Here is a 19,683-nt window from a genome sequence, read left to right as displayed (position 1 = left end):
CATAAGCTTGCCCGCACATGAGGTCAGTGATATGGGCCTCAGGTTGTCCGTATTCACGGCCTTACCTGTTTTAGGGATAAACGTCACAAGTGACCTTTTCCACTCGGGAGGGAGTGGACGCCCGTCCCAGATCTGGTTGATGTATTCTAATAAATGGAGGTAGGCTGGGTCCGGTAGGTTCGCCAACAGGTTCACTGTTATGTGATCCCGTCTCGGAGCCGTACCCTGGCGCATATTTGTTAAGGCCGCCTTAAGGTCGTGCAACTCAAAAGGGGCATCAAGTGTTTCATTAGGCCTGCCAGAGTATATGTACTCAGGCCCAGGCGGGTCCTCCGTACGACAGAGATATCTGTCGCACAGAGTGTCCGCAAGTTGCGCCGTCGTACCTTGATACCCTTGCAGAGCCCGCCGGAGCTGCTTTTGCGTCTCCCCTCTCGTTTGGGAGGGGTCGATTAGACTGCGAAAGAGACGCCACGTCCCCTTCGAGCTCATCTGATGAGCTGCGGCGTCGCAGCGTTCTATCCAATTTGAATCTGAGAGTTCGGCAGCATACGCTGCAGCCTGCTCTGTGAGTTTGGCTATGCGGTCGCGTAATTTGCGATTAGTTTTCTGCTTTTTCCACGGTTTAGTTAAGCTCCGGCGCGCCTCCCACAAATGCAGGAGGTGGGTGTCCACTACGGGGATCTCTTCGGTGGTTTGTAGTGTTGTGACGTGTTGTTTCTGAATGTTGTATATGTGGTTAGCCCACTCCGCGTAGCCGCCGGAAAATAGTACGGGAGGGATAGTGTGATTTCGGAATTTGTGCCAATCGGTCAGCTTGGCCTGACCCCATTTTTTGCGCGCTGCCTTCGCCATGAGTGTAATCCGGAGAAGGAGGTGATCGCTGCCTAGAGAATCTCCCAAGTTCTCCCAAGCAGCCGCTCTAGCATTTTTAACGAGAGAAAGGTCGGGACACGTGTCGCGGGTTACCGAATTCCCCACTCGGGTGGGATACGCCGGATCCGTGAGCAACGTGAGGCTGAGGGTCGAGATGAGCTCCGCCAGCTAACGTCCTCTTGCCTGTTCGAAGTGGTTGCCCCAATGAAGGCTGGGAGCATTGAAGTCTCCAACGATCACTAGAGGCTCTTTGGCTGCCATTTTTATCGCGCGAAGGAAGATTTCATTAAAGTTACGCGCGGCTTATGGGGAGGGCAGTATATGTTGAGGATATGTATTGACGGGTCGCGGCGTCTGAGAGGCAGTACCCGGACCATTGTATATTCTTGCTCGGTACTCAAGTCTAAGTCGACCTGAACCACGGTGTAAGCTTTATTCACCAAGATGCACATAGAGGCGCCCCCCTGAAAGGTGCTGTAGCCTGATAATTTAGCGTCTATGCCGGGCTCCTGCAGGGCAATGAGTGCCGGCATGTCTCCTAGGGACTGCAGGTAGAGCTGGAGGTGTGACCGTTTTTTCCAAGCTCTGAAACCCCTGCAGTTCCATTGGATGGTCTGGAATTTTTCAAGGTTTTTACCATTCCTAGTAGATCTGCTGGCCATCTTGTTCTGTTTATTTACGGGCGAGCGGACTAGCTCTGGCCGGGAGCCAGCGCAACCCCAGCGAGGGGCCGCACCGACCCACCAGCTGCAGAGCCTGAACCATGTTCCTCCGCTGCCTGGCGGGAGGCTGTCTTACGTTTGAGGTGAGGAGATTCGCAGCTAGTGGCGTTCTTAATTTGGGTGCTGACCCAGGGCTGCCCGTCTTTAAGGACCGAGTCAGTGACCTGGGCCATAAGGTCGGGAAGTGCTTGCGTTAAAGCTGCCTTGAACATGTCCTGGAAGGACTCGCGGACTGCTGACATGATTTGATTCGGTAGGGCCGCCACTTGCTCCTCCAGTTGCTCGGTTTGGCGCTGCAGTGCCTCTAGGCCGGCGACGCGACCAGCAGATCCAACTACCGCGTCCCCGCACTGCCGCGAGACGCGAGTGAGGCAAGATGTTACGGATGATCCGTCATCTTCGTCATCTGGCTCAGCTTCTTGCATTGGTTCGGATGACCCGGCCTGTTTGGCCTCTAATTCTTGAATTTTGCGCGCTAGAATTTGGTTTTGGCGCCTGAGCTCTTCTACCTGCTGCTGTAGGGCGGTTTCGGTAGGGGAGGGACGGGTAGGGGGCCCGAAGACTGCGCTACTCCAACTGCTCACCTGTGGTTGGACGAGTGCCAAGGGCGGGAAGTCCCTGGCGTTGAGGACCGGGGGCACCGCCTGGGTCGCGGACCTGACAGGTTTCGATGTGCCGGGTTTGGCCTTGGTTTCCTGATCGGCTGGCGCTTTCTTGGCCTTGGGCGGAGGAGCCTGCTTGGGCCCCGTCTTTGTCTTCGGTTTGGATCCGGATGGGGAGCTCGGTTTGATGGCTTTCCGGAACCGCCTGGCACAGCCAGGAGCTCCGGTAGGGTGGGCGCCTCCGCAGATGAGGCAGCTCGGAGCAGTCATGTTCTGCCGGGCCGTCAGGAGTGGCATCGGGAACCTGGACTCCGCAGCGTTTGCAGCATCCCGGCTGCGGTCGCGGGCACGCATCGGCCCGATGGCCCACTGTGCCACAGCGGTGGCATGCTGGCACTGTTTTCTTGTACAGGCGAACAGGGAGCCGTTCGTAGCTGTACAACACCGTCCGTGGCACCTTGGTCCCCGCGAAGGTGATCACCGCAACCGGGGTTCCCCCTAGCTTGCGCACAGACACCACATTTTGTTCCGCACTGAGTTTTCGTTTAACGCTTTCAGACGTTTCGTCTGGCGAAACAGTCACGACGCCTCGACACAACGCTCCGGAGAGTTTAGGGTGTCCCCGGAACGGTAGCTCGCGTTCCCCTACCGGCAGCACAATATCCCGGAGTAGCTTCTCCGCGGCGTCGACAGATTTCAGTGCACATACAAGGACGTTTTGGTCCCAAATGGGCCACACCTCAAGTCCAGCATTTGCGTCGTCCCCGAGGATGCTACGGACTAGCCGGCGCCTGTTGCTGGGTGGCACCAACACCAGCGTCCCTCGATGCCGCCGCCGCGTTCTTCTTTCCGCGCCAGACGCGGACCATATCTGGCTTGGAGGTAATCGTCCTCGGTTGGTAGAGGATCCTCGCCTTGAGTCGTATCCTCGGATTGATGGGTATCCATTGTTACGATCTGCAAGGACTGCGGGTCGTATCCGGTGACTTGATTTGGAGCCGCCAGAGCCGAGGGATCCCCGACCGGGGCCATCGCAGGCCCCGGCGCCGTTAGGCTTAGCACCACCGCGGCGTGACGAAAGCTTCAAATGACCGAAAAGTGGTCAAAAATTAGCCCCACCTTAACAAACGTGGTGTAGATGGGTGCCGCTGAGGTTCCTGGAGACGATGATACCAGGCTTGCAGGGGGGAAAGTTGGTGTATCGCAATTGATTGCGATCTGTCACGGAGCCGACGCGGTATGCGACCGCTCCCGTCACCGACCACCTCCTTCTCCTGGCTGGAGAGGCTGCATTGGTGTACCGACCGGTAAAGAAGCTCTCGGGCCAATGCGTGCGCTTTCTCGTTGCCGGGCAAGCCTTCGTGGGCAGGAGTCCATATAAGGTTTACTAATTCCTCTGGAATTGGTCCTTTTTTTAATATGTTGAGCGCCTCTGGAGATTCTCCCTGCGGTATAATTCCTGATGGCTGTTTTGGAATCGGACACTATGATTTTGACCCCTTTTTGAGTCAAAGCTAGGGCTATGACCACCTCCTCTGCTACCTCCACTCTGGTTTGCGGGGTACTGCAGCTCTTTGAGTTCTCACCGTTAGCCTCTGTCGTCACTGAGACAAAACCTGGTCGGCTTTCATATTCTGCTGCATCCGTGTAGAACACCCCTTGCTTTTTATCTAGTGATTTTTGTAATGCTTTAACCCTGTCTTTCCTCCTATCCTGGTGATGACTGGGATGCATATTCTTCGGGAGTGGTGGTATGTGTATCCTGTCTCTGATTTGTGACGGAATGGCTCCCGTGTTTCTTACTTTGTTGTTAGTTTTGTAACCTAGTTTCTCTAGACTTCTCAGACCACCCCTGCTTCTCATTAGTCTCTGTTGCTGGGAGACTAGTGTGGCTTCGATCTACTCTTCTAGGGGGTTTGAAATGCCCATGTTTAGTATCCTCTGCGTTGATGTGCGTGGTGGCAGGTTTAGGGCTGTTTTAATTCCTTTCCTAATGACGATTTCTATTTTGTTTTTCTCGGCCCTTGTTAGTTTAAGGTACGGTGTTGCGTATGTGATCTTGCTGATCGCGAAGGACTGTACTATCCTTAACAGGTTAGCCTCCCTCATGCCTGCCTTCTGGTTGGCGATTCTTCTGAGTAGCCGACATGTTTAGCTTACGCTCATTTCAAACTTTCTACTCGTTTCCGTATTTCTTTCATTGCCCTGAATGTGCAGGCCTAGCACTCATATAGCTTTTACGTTTAGAATCGCGTCCCCATTAACCGTGAGTTTTATCCCGTGGTTAGGGATCTTGTTTCGCATTTTCTGTGGACTGATGAAGAGAGCCTCAGACTTCGTAGCTGAACATTGAAGTACAGCTTTTTCTAAGTGCTCTTCAATTCTATTGATGGCATTTTGCAGCGTTTCTTCTATGTGGGCGTCACTGCCTCTATTTATCCATAGGGTGATGTCGTCCGCATAGATCGTATGTTCTAGACCCTGTAATTCCTTAAGTTTGTGCGGGAGTCCCATCATTACTACGTTAAAGAGAGTGGGTGAGAGCACAGAGCCCTGCGGTGTCCCCTTATTGCTGAGCTCTATCCCTTTCTCCTCGTTACCCCCTAGACTGACCGTTACCGTTCTGTCAGTCAAAAAGTCCTTTATATACTCGTAAGTACGTGTCCCTTCGTTTAGGCTATTCAATTGTTCTAAGATTGCCTTGTGGTCTACGTTGTCAAATGCTTTCGCCACGTCTCAGCCAATGATGGCTTTCGTGTCCTTCGTTTGGTGGTCGATAATTTGCTCTTCGAGCTGTAGCATGGCATCGCACGCAGATAGGTATGCTCTGAAGCCTATTATGTGTCAGGGTACATGTCTTGGTCTTCCAAGTACCTGTTGATTCTAGGTTATATCACGTGTTCCATCAGTTTCCCGACGCATGACGTGAGGGATATTGGTCTGAGGATTTCGAGACTGAGCTTTTGCCCCGGTTTTGGAATTAGGACTAATTTAGCCTCCTTCCATTCTTTGGGGATTTTACCCTTCTCCCAACACTCTCGCATAAAATTCGTTAGGTTTACTATTGACTTGTCATCTAGGTTCCTCAACATCCGATTGCTGATTCTGTCCGGTCCTGCAGCTGTTTTCGTTCTTAGTCGATTCAGCACGGCCCAACTTCTCCTACCGTGACGGGGCTGTCGAAGAGGGGGTTGGTTCTCTTCCCCTTTGTAGTCCGGCAATGTTTGTTGCGGACCACATTTAAGATATCTATCCTTAACTTCAGCGAACAATTGTCTATTACTACCTTCGTATTTATATAGTAGTTTCTGCATGTTTCTATGCGTCTCTGATTTGCTACTTTGGGGATCTAGTAGGTGCCTCAATAGTTGCCATGCATTTGATTTACCAATTTTGTGATCCATCTGTTCGCATATGCTATTCCAATTACGTTTCGTGAGTTCGAGTGCGCATTCTTCAACCTCTCCGTTCAGGTGCACTAATGCCCTCCTAATGTTTCTATTGCTTCTATTCTCTTTAAATTTTTGCTCTAGCTGCCTCTCTTTCCTCCATAATCCGACCATTTTCCGGTTTACTACCTCTTGCGTTTCGTCTGCCTCCACCTTCTCGGTGGCCTCTTCAACCGCTTCCAAGAGGGCGTTGCTCCAACTGCCTACATCCTTGAGCTCCTCTTTTTCGGCACATTTCTGCCTAAATAGGTTACGATTTACCGCTTCGATCTGCTTCGGTGTGGGAGTTGGTATGCCGTGTTCAACCACCGTCTCTATTATTCTGTGGTCGCTCCCCAAGACCTCTCCCGTGCTACACCATCGTGCGGTTATGTGTCCCCCTATGAGAGTAAGGACAGATGTGGTGTCCCTGGAAACGCTATTTGCTCTTCTCGTCGGAATTGGAGGATCTGTTAGTAGGGTTAATCCATGCTTGGAGATAGTATCCCATAATTCTCTGCCTTTTTGTCGCGAGGTCTTGTACCCCCAAGCCGTGAGTTGCGCGTTAAAGTCTCCGACTATGACTATGGGGCTGTTCCCAACAATGTTTTTGGACCTTTCGATGAGCTGATCGAAGCCACAATTCTTTTTTTTTTTTTTTTTTGCTTAGGAGAGCTGTATACGTTGTCCTCGGGCTTCGGGCTTGGATCGCGGCTTTGCGGGGGCGTTCGGTACATTTATTTATTTATGAATACTGCGATCTTGTACACAAGATCATAGCAGGTGGAGAACGTATAGGCTATCTACGTTGAGAACGTATATACGTTGAGAACGTATAGGCTATCTTTTCTTTTCCTCGGTACTAGTTGAATAAGGACGTGATCAATCTTATTTGTGTGTCTCGTCTAGGACTGCTGCTAAGTTCCTTTTAACTGAAATAGCTGTCTGCCGATTCTCTCCTTGCCCAGTGAAGGCTGTGTAGCCGGCCAATTTTGCATTTTTCCCACACTCTTGCAACGCAATGACATATGGTTTATCGATGTTGGTTAGGAATGTTTGCAGGGCTGCTCTCTTTTTCAGGAAGCCCCTACAATTCCACTGCCAGATCGTGTTATTTTGCCAATGCATTTTGAATGTTAATTGTGTTCTAAGCCAATCGAATGCCGCTTTTAAAGCGAAGTCGCGTTTCTCAATTTCTGCTTTGAGGGCGATGTCGCGCTTTTCAAATTCCGCTCGAGTTTGTTCCATGAATTGCATCATAGCTCCGTTTATCAGGGTAATGTCCTGAGCAGCATTGTCCATCTTGCTGTCTGAGTCTGTCTCTCCCGTTGTCTTCTTTTTGAGCGGGGGCCGATCTGTTTTGGGCTCTTTGTCCCCTACACCCTCTTCCTATCTCGTACTGTTTCCATCCTTCTCTTTTTTCATCTCCTCCGTTATCTTTAATAATTCTTCTCTCTCCTTTTTCCTATCCTCAATCAGTATTCTAATTTGCTCTTCCTGTCTCTTAATAAGCGCTTTTAGCTCCTGGTTTTCTCTATCCTCTTCTGAATCCTGGGAGACTTTGTCTGACCAGCTCACCTTGTTACTTGTTTCCTTCTGTTGTGTCTGGTGTTGCGGCGTCTGTAACCTCGGGAAGGACTCCGAGCAGCTCCTGGTCCTGCTGCACGATCTCTCGCTTGGCCTGCTTTTACGAAGTTCCTCTTGGTTTGCCTCCTCGGCCGCTTGTTTTTGCTCCCATTGTCTCTTCACGATGTACGGGGTGCAGAATAAATTCCTGCACTTCTTATCCCCGGTGACGTGGTTTTTGTTGCAGAGCTGGCACTGCGATTCGCATTGATGTCCTTCTTGTGGTCTGGTTACCCCACACCTTCTACACCTCCAGTCGTCATTGCCACACACGTCTGATCTGTGCCCGAGTCCTCCACACTTGTAGTATACTTCGTACCTCTTCTTGTATAGGAAGCACCGTAGAATAGCTCCCATGAAGAAAACCTTACGTGGAACTTCCTCATCGTCAAAGGTTAGGAGGAAAGTTATGGTTTTGCCCATTCTTCTTGCTTCTAGGATTATCGGGTTGTCTTCATCCTCGTTTAGGTTGATTAGGACTTCTTTGTCGGAGTACATTTCCTCTATACCGTGAATAACTCCACGCCCACAGCTTTCCGGTGCGTTCACGTACGTGACGACCCCGTAATCATTGCCTCCGATTCTGATCTTATCTTGCTTATTCTTTTAGCATTCTCCATTGATAATGTGTGGTAGATGATCGTACCTTGTTTGGCGTTTATGAAGAAGCGGTCTCCCTTGGCTTCTTGTAGGCTGACGTCCGCGCTTTCTCGCACTGCTCTTCCGAGGCTGACTTCCGGTGCCTTCTGAAGCACCGACAGGCCTTCTCGTAGTCGTCGAGTCACTTTCCAGCCCGTAGCCGGCAGTCTCGGTAGCCCATATCTTCACGACCTGCAAGTTAATGGCAAACCATGCCGGGTGCTGCGAGACAGTGCCATCACTATGAACATTATCCATCCGTCTTACGTGATGGTAGATGACTTCACTGGAGAAGTTTAGATGGATGACTTCACTGGGATTAAACAGGTTGTAGAACAACACAGCATGTGTCTGCCCATGGCCAAAATCAGAATCAGTGGACCGTTCGGGGAGCTCGTGACCGAGGCTGCAGTTTACAAATTTTTGTCGCTGCAGTACCTTTACATGTTTTCGAATCGGTCAGATCAGTTACTGCGTGACAAAGGGCTTGAACTGGGAGAGGGTGTAGTACAGGCGTTGACGCGAGGCCAAGCTCGTAAAATCGCGTCGCTTTTGGCTGAAAATGCAAAAGCTGATCCAGCGGAAGTAGCAAAAGAGGTAACTTCAGTAACCGAATCCGAGCTAGGCTCGAGGGACGAAAAAACGGTTGAGGAAAGCCTGCCAGCTGACCAGCTCAATGATAGCGTATGACTAGGGTGTCAAAGTTCACGCTTGCAGGACGAGCCAGCTGACGCACTCGCAAGCGAGACAGGGTTGTTGCTATCACCGGCCTCAAAGAACTTTGATCGGCTCTTACGTGTGAACAGAGAGTCACTGGCAGCCGAGCAAAAGAATGATGACAGCTTAGCTAAGTTGCATCACACAGCTAAAGAAGGCATTGCCAGGCGCACCGTGACGATACAAGAGAGAGGAGGATTGTTGTATCGGCACTACAGGGCGCGAAAGGGCAGGATTCTAGATCAGTTAGTCGTACATGCTAAGTACAGGGAGGACCTTTTGAGTCTCTGTCATGGAAATGGGTGGTCTGGCCACCTAGGCATAAACAAATCGAAGAAAAGACTGCTTATGGAATACTACTTGCTTGGCTGTTTCATAGAAGCAGAAAACTTTGTAAGATCATGCAGTGCCTGCCAGCGCTCGGGTAAACCAGGAGAAATATGGAAAGCTCCATTAAAAGTAGTGCCCTTAATAACAGAACCTTTCAGATGACTTGTGATAGACACGGTAGGGCCTCTACCAGAGACAAAGTCGGGTTACAGGTACTTGTTTACCATGCTGTGTCCGGCTACAATGTTTCCAGAAGCAATCCCTCTGAAAGTGCTCAGCTACACCGAAGTAGTAGACGTGCTTTTGACAGTATTCGCACGAGTTGGGTTTCCAGCCAAAATTCAGGCGGACCAAGGGTCAGTATTCACCAGCGCACTAACTTCGACATTCTTACAAAAGGGCGGGGTAAAGTTGGTACACACTTCCGTCTATCACCCTCAGTCCAATAGTGTAGAGAGGGGGCAATCAGTGCTTAAGCAAGCTTTGCGGGCGCTAGTTACAAGCACAAGGAGAACTGGGAGAATTGTCTTCCGGCCACTTTGTTTGCTTTGCGAATTGTTTTTCATGAGGCTACAGGGTTCTCGCCAGCAGAATTAGTGTATGGAAGGACACTCCGTTCTCCACTGAGAATGTTAAGAGAAATGTGGGAGGAAAGAGAAAAGAGACCAACAGTGGTAAAATACGTGCTAAATCTGCTGGCACGGCTAAGTGCAACCCAATAAGTAGTCGAAAAGAACATTGGAGTAGCTCAAAAGAACGCCAAATTCTATTACGACAAGAATGCGAGGCTTCGTACGTATAACGCCGAAGACCAGGTAATGATCCTCAAACGTTCAAGAAAGAACAAGCTTGAAGTTCACTTTGACGGACCCGTTAAAGTGTTGGACAATCTTTCAGATACTAACTATGCTCTGAAAATGACCGGTCGCAGGAAGGAGGTGAGGGTATATCACTGCAATTTGATGAAGCCGTACGTATAGCGGAGTCGTGAACTGTACCATCAAAGAGCAGGATCACACTAGTACCGAGTTAAAAGAGCGTAAGGCACCGTACAACTCTGAAATAAGCCTGGAAGGAGTGGTAAAACATTCGGTAAGCTCGCACGCTCTTAGACCCGAGCAGCTAGATTAGCCAAAAGGGATGTTAGGGGAATATCTCGACAGATTCAGCGATCGGCCAGGTGGAACCGAACTAATAACGTATGAAATAGAGCTGACATCAAATGAACCCGTAAGATCGAAGCCTTACGGGGTGTCTCCATGACAGAAAAATTATTGAGGCAGAGATATAGCGTATGCTAGAGTTGGGAGTTATTGAGCCCGCTGAGAGTGACTACACGTCTCCGCTAATACTTGTATGAACCCCTAATAAGGACCCTCGTCTGTGTGTGGACTACAAGAAGTTAAATGTCATCACTGGGGATCAGCAGTACCCGATACCCAACATTGAGGAACGAATCGAAAGAGTTAGCGCTGCTAAATACATTTCAACTATAGATCTCTTGCGGTGATACTGGCAAGTTCACCTTTCAGAAAGTACCAGCCGCTATGCCGCATTTATCTCACCTGTAGGCACTTTTCGCCCTCTCGCCCTCAGGTTCGGGCTGAAGAACGCACCGTTTAGCTTCTCTAAGTTAATGGATATTGTCCTAAAAGACTTGCAGGAGTTCGCCTTCCCATATCTTGATGATGTAACAATTTTTTCGGACAGCTGGGAACAGCACGTATCGCACCTCAAACAGGTGTTCTCACTGTTGAGAGAAGCCGGCCTTACGATGAAGGCGGAAAAGTGTAGGTTTGGCTGCTCGCAGGTTACTTATCTGGGCCATGTCGGCCAGGGAGATGGCTATCAGCTCGGCTGATAGCCATCTTGGCTATAACTTTCATCTTAGATAGCTTTCAGCTCGGGCGGCCAAGCTGAAAATAGCTACGATTGGAGATTTTTATCAGCCGCGCACGAAAACAGACATTTCGTTCATTTTTGGCACTTGTGGGGTACTGTCAACGGTACATTCCGAATTACTCGTAAATAGCAAGTCCTTTAACGGACTCCCTCCGAAAGGGAGCACCGAATAGCGTGCACAGGGATCAGGACAAAGAGAATGCTTTCCAGTTTGAAAATGCTATTGGTTTTTCGTCCTGTCCTTCGCGCGCCAGACTACACAAAAGAATTCATAGTTCAGTGTGACGCAAGCGAGAGAGGTATGGGCGTGGTACTTAGTCAGGTCGTCGAAGATAATGAGGAACATCCTATCCTCTATGCCAGCCGTAAACTAACTGTAAGAGACCTACAGCGCTTCAGATAAGGAATGCGCTTGTTTGGATTGGGCAGCCCAGAAGTTGTCGTGTTACTTGTACGGAGCGAGGTTCATCTTCGAGACCGACCACTATCCTCTGACGTGGCTCGATCAAATGTCACACAAAAATCGCCGCTTGCTCCGATGGAGCCTCACTCTCGAAGAGTTCAACTTCTCCGTTAGATATAACAAGGAAAAGCTGCATAGCAATGCGGATGGTTTAAGCAGGCTAATTTGAATTCTGCGTTTAGGGATCCCGCCCAAATTCTGGAGTTGTTAATGTTAATATTGTTAAGCCAAGAAGATCCCCTCTCATTTAGCCGGACTCCCTCCATTATTGCTCGATTTGTCAGCACGAAATTCCTTTAAAAATTGGCGTAGCGAAATGCAGCACTTTTTGTTTCTGCAGTTATGTTTTCTTTGAAGCCTAGCGGGTCTAAAGAGAGATCCAAGATACGTCATCTCGGAGCAGAGCCGTGTTGTGGAGTTCGCTTTGCAGTTGCCTGTCCTTGTTGGATGAATTGGGGGCGGTGTCATCATTTCACAGCTGGTTGCTGCAAGCCAAGGCACCCCCCTTGCCACCAGCCATTCTCTTCCTGCCCAGCGGTAATCAGCACTGGCCAGGCGAGGCTTTCCGGGCCATGGAGGAGCTGTTACGTTTGACCGGCGGGAGCTGGCGATCTTCAGGGAAGCGACCGTCGCAATGGCGCCGGCAGGTCTGCTGCGACTATTCACTTTGTGAAAACAACAATACTCCGAGTCAGCAGCCCTTCGGCGCCACCGTGTCTGCTGCGACAATTCGCTTTGTAAGGACCACAATGCGCCGCTTCCCCTGGCGTGAGGCGCCGAGATGTCTAGACGCAGTCGGCGGACCAAGTATTGTTTGTGGAGTCGCCGCTGCCTTCACGGTTCGATTGGAGCGGGAGAATTCCTGGAAGGATATGTTTTGCGGCGCCGTCTCACGGGCCTTAGAAGTCGTTAGTCAATGGACAGACGTGGCGGCCGCTGTCTGTGGGGTCAACTCTGCTATCAAGAGGCGCCTGCTCAGGGTAGACCCGTGTCTGCTAAAACCCTCTCACCTTGAAGTGGTCAGTACAACCTGTGCGGAAGTGAGTGTGTAAACCCTCCCCCTCAAAGGCGGGTCGGCTACAATGACTTTGGACGCTCCGAATTGGTCGGAGGTTGAACGACCGTTCTCCCTCACCTAGGGATCTAGGTAGGACAGAGTGTTTATAAGCAGCCGTCGTCGGCTCTTGAGTGTGCATTCTCGTTCAGTCATGCTAGACTGATGAACTGTAACGTTCTCATGTATATACTGTAAATAATTCCCATATCCCTCGTTCTCGATGAGAACAAATCTCTCCCTTCAACAACGTCGTCAGCGTGCATAAGTAGGACGACGGCATGGGCCAGATACCATCTAATTCACGCCCGACCCCAAACATCACAATATGTATTCAAAAAGGTTACTTGCCACAAGCGGCAGTTGCCTTTTGTTCATTTTCATGTCCCTTTACTGCGTTATTTCTACACTTCGATTAAATATAATTTCACCTACGCCCTCTCTGGCTTGATTTTTCATGAGTAGGAAATTAAGGCAAACATTAAAGACAGGTATGGCATAATTATATATAAATGGGCAGCATAAATTTGCGAATTTCATTTTAATGCACACAAGAAATAAAATACAAGCCCCGTTTAAAACAAGATCATGACAGTTAAATTGTTATCTAACTAAGGAGTGCATTGTGGTCCTACAATGTCAATATCTGCTTTGACTTATAAAAGCATTTTACTCCAACTTAACTGTATTGGTACTAATGGAGTACGGTAGCTATTGACGGCATTCCTTGCACCTCAAGCAATATTGTGTGGTGCTGTATGGAACTAGCATGCTGAACTATTATTGCCATGCTCAACTATGGCCTACTTTGCCGGTGCAGAGACGTCAGAAGTAACATTGTCTATGTGAATAAAGATGCTCCTATTCCTTTGATAAGAACATTCATCAAGAGAAACGTTTAGTCTGCTATGGTTAAATGCAATACAACCACATGCCGCAACCAGTGTGGGCACTCACTTGTGCAGTTGTCCACATAAAAGGCTCTACAAACTATAACTATTCCACTGTGTTTTTATTCCAAATCCGTCATTAGCCCTCCCTGACAGGTCAGAATGGTTCGGGTCCAGCCCATATGGGTGGGCGCCACACCAATATGGGCAGATCCCTAGCAATTTTGACCTATCACAGGGGGCTAATCGCCGATTTGGAATAAAAACAGATTGCAATAGTTTTAAGTTATAGCTGTCATAATTTGTTTTAAGGCTTTTCATTAAGATTGTCTGAACAAGTACGTACAAGTCGCTTAAGAACAGCATGTTCTCCCAGAAGACATAGTGACCGACATTTAATTTGTAAGCTCAACATTCACCTTTCACTCACTTGATCTGGAGCTTTGGTCTAACCTATAGGTTCTATCATGGACAGGTGGGGCTTCAGAATAGTATGCATAATAGTGCAAGCTGCATGCAGAATTAGGTAATTTACAGTACATGTCTAATAAAGCACACAAGAAAACAAGTCTACATGTTTGAATAGTACACAAACATTGAAATACGGCTGCAGCCTGCATAAATAAAATGGACAAAATAATAATTATTACCAAATGCCTCAAGCACTTCACAAGGCAGACTCATCCAGTCATTTCCAGGCATGGTCCCAGCTTTTAACAAGCTTTTTATGTATTTTGTTGGTGGAGGCCACATGGAGCTGTTGCCATCAATCCAGTTTTTGTGCATAATGCCAACAGCATCATCTTCAGGAAATTTTACTACCATGTAGAGGCCACCTTGCAAAAAAAGAAAGAAACCTAGTTTATTTCCAAAAGTAGTTACACTAATAATGACAAATGAAATTGCAACATCTGCACAGCAACATGACAACTATCGCGGAACAACAGCATACAAAGTGGAAAAATAATATTTTCTCTCTTGAACAACACTTTCAGACATTTCTGAAGTATACTTCGAACTGGCTGGGATCGTAAGCCAGAAAGCTGAGATACAATGCGAATGCTGTTACGTTTCGCCTACAACGCGCGGTAATGCCGGCGCGGATGCAACGGACGCCGGGGCTTCGTTCAAAGCGGCGGACATTTTGGGCCGTTCGACGCCGCCGCAACGCCTCCCCGCCAAGCGTGTCCAGGCGTGTTTCTGTGCCACGTGTCTTCGTGCGTACGTGTGTGTGTGTGTGCCCACGCTTGTCAAAGCGCGGCAGCCGGGGAGCGGAGCTCCCCAAGTGAGGTGCCAGGAGGTCTGTCCGTCGGCGGGTTGGCGATGCGTCACTACACTCGGTTCAGCATGTCTCTCGGCTCGACCGTGCGCGCCGTCGTGGGCTCATGCTCTGCCGTCGCGTGGGCTCATCCCGTGACCTTCCTTCTGGCCCGCGACGCCGAGAGTATAAGAGCAGCTGCCCCCGGACGCCAGGAGAGAGGCTCCGATTTGTACTGTTGAGTTACGTGCTCTCCCGTCTCTCCACTTCGGTCGACCTGACCGGCCGCTCTTTTGCTATGTTAGAATAAACATGTTGTTCTGTTACCAGTCTTCTCTTGCTTTGCCGGGACCTTCGGATGCTTCCAGTGCCCCAGGCCGCCAGGCCAACGCTACCCTTGGGGCTTGCGACCCATTGGCAATAACGGGCGTCAGCACCGAGACCCCAACAATGCCAAGCATTCTTGATTCACAAGGTTTCGTATACGTCTCTCCTTTGGAGTAACTCTCTTCCTATCACAAAGGGCGTGCCTCACTTGTCGTGCCCAAAGTTCTCCACAATAATAATTGCTCCATTATTTAGTGCGCAGCAGCTGTTCTTACCAGCTGCCAGTACAACATCGTCAAGTAATGCGGCCTTTTTAAACTGTGCGCCTTGGAACGACAGAATCAATGGACCGCAGTTATGTTCTACAGAAAATAGACCTTCTGATGGTACCAAATTTCTTTTTGGAATATTTCTTTGCTCTGACAATCTATTGCAGAGCTGTTCAAGGGGATGTTCAGGCTTTCGTATCATTCTCTTGATATTTGACAAATAGTTTTCAAATGTAAGTGCACTCCAAGCATCCAGGGGACCTAGGTGCAACACATCAAATGCAATGTGGCTTAAGCCATGCACATTGTGCGACACTTGCTCTTGTCCATATATGTCAATGAAGTTTCTAAGAAAAATGTTTAGCAAGTCACCTGCATAACTAACCTCACTTGCAGTTGAATTAGGTGAGGCTAGTATCGCAATGGCTACATGCAGTGTAAGAAAAGTCTCATACATGTGGGAAGGGATTGTAGAAAACAACACTAAAGGCCCTCCGTATAGTAAGAAGAAGCGAAGTTCAGTTGCCTTCCAGCGATCTAGCTCCACAAGACTTCGCGGCTTCCTATTCAAATCAGAAGGAATGAACTTTGCAAGTTTAATGTTCCTCTCAGAGATTTCACTTCAAACTTTAGAGCCAAGTCTCGCTCACTTCTTTCGGCCCGCGCACCCACAGAACAAAGAGTTTTTGCATGACACTTAAGCAGACAAGGCGCATAGTCCAAAAGCACATCCTTTATCATATCTATTGGGAGTTCCTCGAAAATACTGCGGCCTGTGTGGTGTTTCTCCTGACTCTCGTTGCGAAAACTGTTATCAGTACGGAGGATGTTAGCTAAATTCGGGAAACAAACTCTTCCTGCTCTATACATTCCCTCGACGGTGCATTTTCTGCAGCTGACATATCCTGTGTGGCTCCTGATATGAAGGACAAAGGCTTTAGCAGGTGCATCACAAATTATGCTATGCAGCTTCACAGGAACTGATGCATCATAAACAGAAAGGCCTTCGACCAGCAGTTCTTTGGTTTCCTCAACAAAGCACTGCAAGAACTCATTTGCATATTGCGGTTTGGTTTTGGTGAAAAAACGCTGACAAGAAATGGTTCTCCGTCTTCAAGATTTCGGATGCGGCCGAGGATGATCCGGAATTGGTATCTCGAACTCTTCGCTAGTGGCAGACCATCAATGTTAAAGCTAAGACTAAGTTCGGCACGCAAGTGCTCACGGCCAAGAAGTGTTTGCCGCAGTCCTGCCTTTAGGCCAAAATGGTGGAATTTTCCTCCTCTTAGTTCTTTGATGTTAAGGACCCTTTTTGGAGCTTGCAAAACAGCTCTACCAGACGACGGTAGTGACGAAAGGCAACTGTGGCTTCGCAGAACTGCCAATAGTGACGTGACCGCGGCCTGAGGGCAGCGCGATTCACCAACCCACGCTTGCAACATCTGCCGTATGGTCAATACATTGCTGTCGCCACTATCAGATTCAGAACCCTGCGTGCTCTGCGCATCACTGCTTTGGAGTTGGTGTTGTTCGTGTTGCAACAAAATGGTCGAAGGCGACAAGTCCACGTCGCCATCAGGTAAAGAACCGCTGACTAGGTCACTAACTAGCTCAGTGGACACTACGCCATGCTGACACACCACTTGTACATCGTCATGAACAAAACGTGCTAGCTCTCTACTCAGCTCAGGAGGTTTCGCTATCTCCTTGTCATCCAAATTCATTTCACGCTGATTCTCCACGCGACCATTGTCATCCGCGCCGGACACGAAAGACAGCGCCTGTGTGGGCTCCGTTGTATGTGAGGCGCTGCACGTCGACGATGCGAAGTCATTGTGAACGTCGCTTAGGTAATGATCGCACGCATCAACGCGCCGTTTTCGCTCCCGGCGAAACTATCGGTTCACTGCTTTCTTCCATCACGAGCACAGCAATCAACACCACGGCTTTCAGAAGACTGGACAGCACGCACCGGCATTCACATATGACAGCAGAAAATGATCTGGAGACACGACTTCAACATCAGCGACCGCTTCGTACTGCGCCATCTTTTTGATTGAGCGCCACGCCAGAATGGGAGGCTCGCGCTTGCCTTGACTTCATCCCAGTGTGGCGAGCGGCAAAAAAAAAAAAAAAAAAAAACGCGGGGGTGGTGATTTTGAACAAAATTTTATTCTTTACAATGCTTGTGTTCTTCTTTCTTTTCCAAGCAGTCCGTAAGGTAGACGGCTAAGGAAAATAGCTGATTTACCAAAATTGCATTGGCGACTTACGCTGATGTTCGTTCAGTTTAGGCAAAACGTCATAATTAAGGTATCATCGTAATTTCATAGCCTTTTATACATAACCAGCTATTTTTAATTGTATTTCGTAACAAATCAACACTTAAACAGCATAAACTAGCAGCTTTCCAAGTGATTAACAGATTTTTATCCTGAACACGTCCGTTCGAGGACAATTACAGGATGATCCTGCAATTGATGTCCTCAGGACATCTTCAGAACGACGCAGAACGGACGAGGACACCTGTACCTTTCCATGACGTCCTCAGTACATACTCGGGACGACGCAGAACGGACGAGGACGTTTCTACCTTTTGAGTACGTCCTCAGGACGTCGAGTGTTGTCTGGGGTGGGTTCTTCACCGCTTGTTCACGCTAAGGGAAAAGAAGACGTGCTCTAGCTGATAGGAACGCTGAACGGGCGCGCACGTGTGAGCCCGGCCGTTTTTTTTTTTTCTATACATTGATTGTCGTTCGATGGCAGATTATAACTATATATATAAGCAGACACATTCGTGCTACGCGCCCTGCGGAGTGAACGTTGGTGGCTGCTCGGCACAGACGTTGATGCGGCGATCGTGCGATAAGATCGGAATGGCATCAAAGAACTCTGCAGGCTTTTTTGGTTGTTCGCCCAAAGGGGGAAATTTGATCAGCGAGAGGCTATGATGCGATGTTAACTAACTGATTGGCCTGTTAAGTGCCACGGAATGGACCGCTGTGTGTCGGGCACGCTCATTTTAAATCTTTTTCACTTTCACGCGCACACCTAAGCATATCGCGCCTTTTCTGACAAAAAACATCTAAAAAAAGAAAATATTCGCCAAAATATACTTCGTTGACGTCAGGCGTGGGCTGATACCTCAGCTGAGACACAATAGTCTGTTTGATTCACTGTACTTGATTACCGCTGCATAATGTTTCGAAGAATTTCTGATTAACTTCTTCGTGTACACCAAGTCGTCTATAGCCGTTTGTAGCCGTTCCGAGAAGTTTTCAAGACGTTTTGTGTTTCGTGGGAACAGAACGCTTGAACAAGACTATCACCGCCATGCTGTGTATGCACGCAGACGTGGAGCAGACTAATTGGGATGACATTCTACCGTGCATCACCTTCGCTTGCAACACTGCTCAACAAGAAACAACGCGAAAGACACGATTTAGCCTTCTTCATGGCCGTCAAGTGACGATGGTGCTCGATGCAATGTTGCCACATGACTGCGGTGATACAGTCACGGACGCTGAAGCTTTCGCTCAACGTGCTGAAGAAGCGAGACAACTCGCCCGCGTCAGAATCGCCCGACAACAGGACTACGACGCTCGACACTACAATTTACGGCACCGATACCTCACATATCAGCCAGGCGACAAAGTGTGGGTTCGGAGTCCCATCCATCGGCGAGGGCTTTCAGAAAAGCTACTCAAGCGGTACTTAATTTGGTCCGTGTAAGGTTTTACGGTGCCTCAGTGACCTGAACTATGAGGTTATCCCTGACAGTCCTGCTTCCTCCAGGGCGAGGCAGCTTCCACCAGAAGTCGTGAACATTGTGTGCATGAAGCCATATTGTTCGGAATGAAGTCGCCTCACCTCGTCTGACAGATCTTCCTGCCGCCAGGTGAGCATCGGGACGATGCTCTCTCTGGGGGAGGCAAATGCCACATGCAATACGCGGCACGTACATAAAGACGAAGATCTCGTGCATTGCGGAAGACGAGAACCCTGCGTAATGATTTTTTTTAGTTTGCCTGCAATTAAAGTGTCCTGCCCTGTTTTATCAGTACCTGCTTCATGTGAATCGTGGAAATCCCCAACAAAATCACGGCGAACAGATGTCTTATTCTGTTGCCTCAGAATAGGGCACACATTTGGTACCCACAATTTTCTGCTTACTGGAAATGAACCGCCAAACTGTGGTCGATGTGGTGAGATGCTGACCGTCCTCCACGTCCTCTTGGAGTGTCGGAAAGCCGAATCTGAAACAAAGAAACATTTTCCACTTGCATACCTTATTACATCCCTCTACACCCGGCTATGTTTCTTGGTAAGGAACCGCTTTTTAACACCAAGGCAGTCCTCAACCTCTTAAATTATGTCGTTCTGCACGTTATAAGCCCAATAAATTCGTAGAGCATCCTCGCTCCAGAGGATGCCGCTGCGATAATTGTTTTGCATAGCACATGCCTCCAGGCCCTTCTGTTTCAAGGGCTCTAAGGAGGCAGTAGTGCTCTAGCATATCTTATAACCTGATATATTTTTACCTGTCGTATCATTCTTTCTAAATGCATCCTAATGTTCAT

The sequence above is a fragment of the Dermacentor andersoni genome, chromosome 3 (genome assembly GCF_023375885.2).
Source record: "Dermacentor andersoni chromosome 3, qqDerAnde1_hic_scaffold, whole genome shotgun sequence".
In the NCBI taxonomy this organism is placed as follows: Eukaryota; Metazoa; Arthropoda; class Arachnida; order Ixodida; family Ixodidae; genus Dermacentor; species Dermacentor andersoni.
This window is presented reverse-complemented; position numbering follows the sequence as displayed.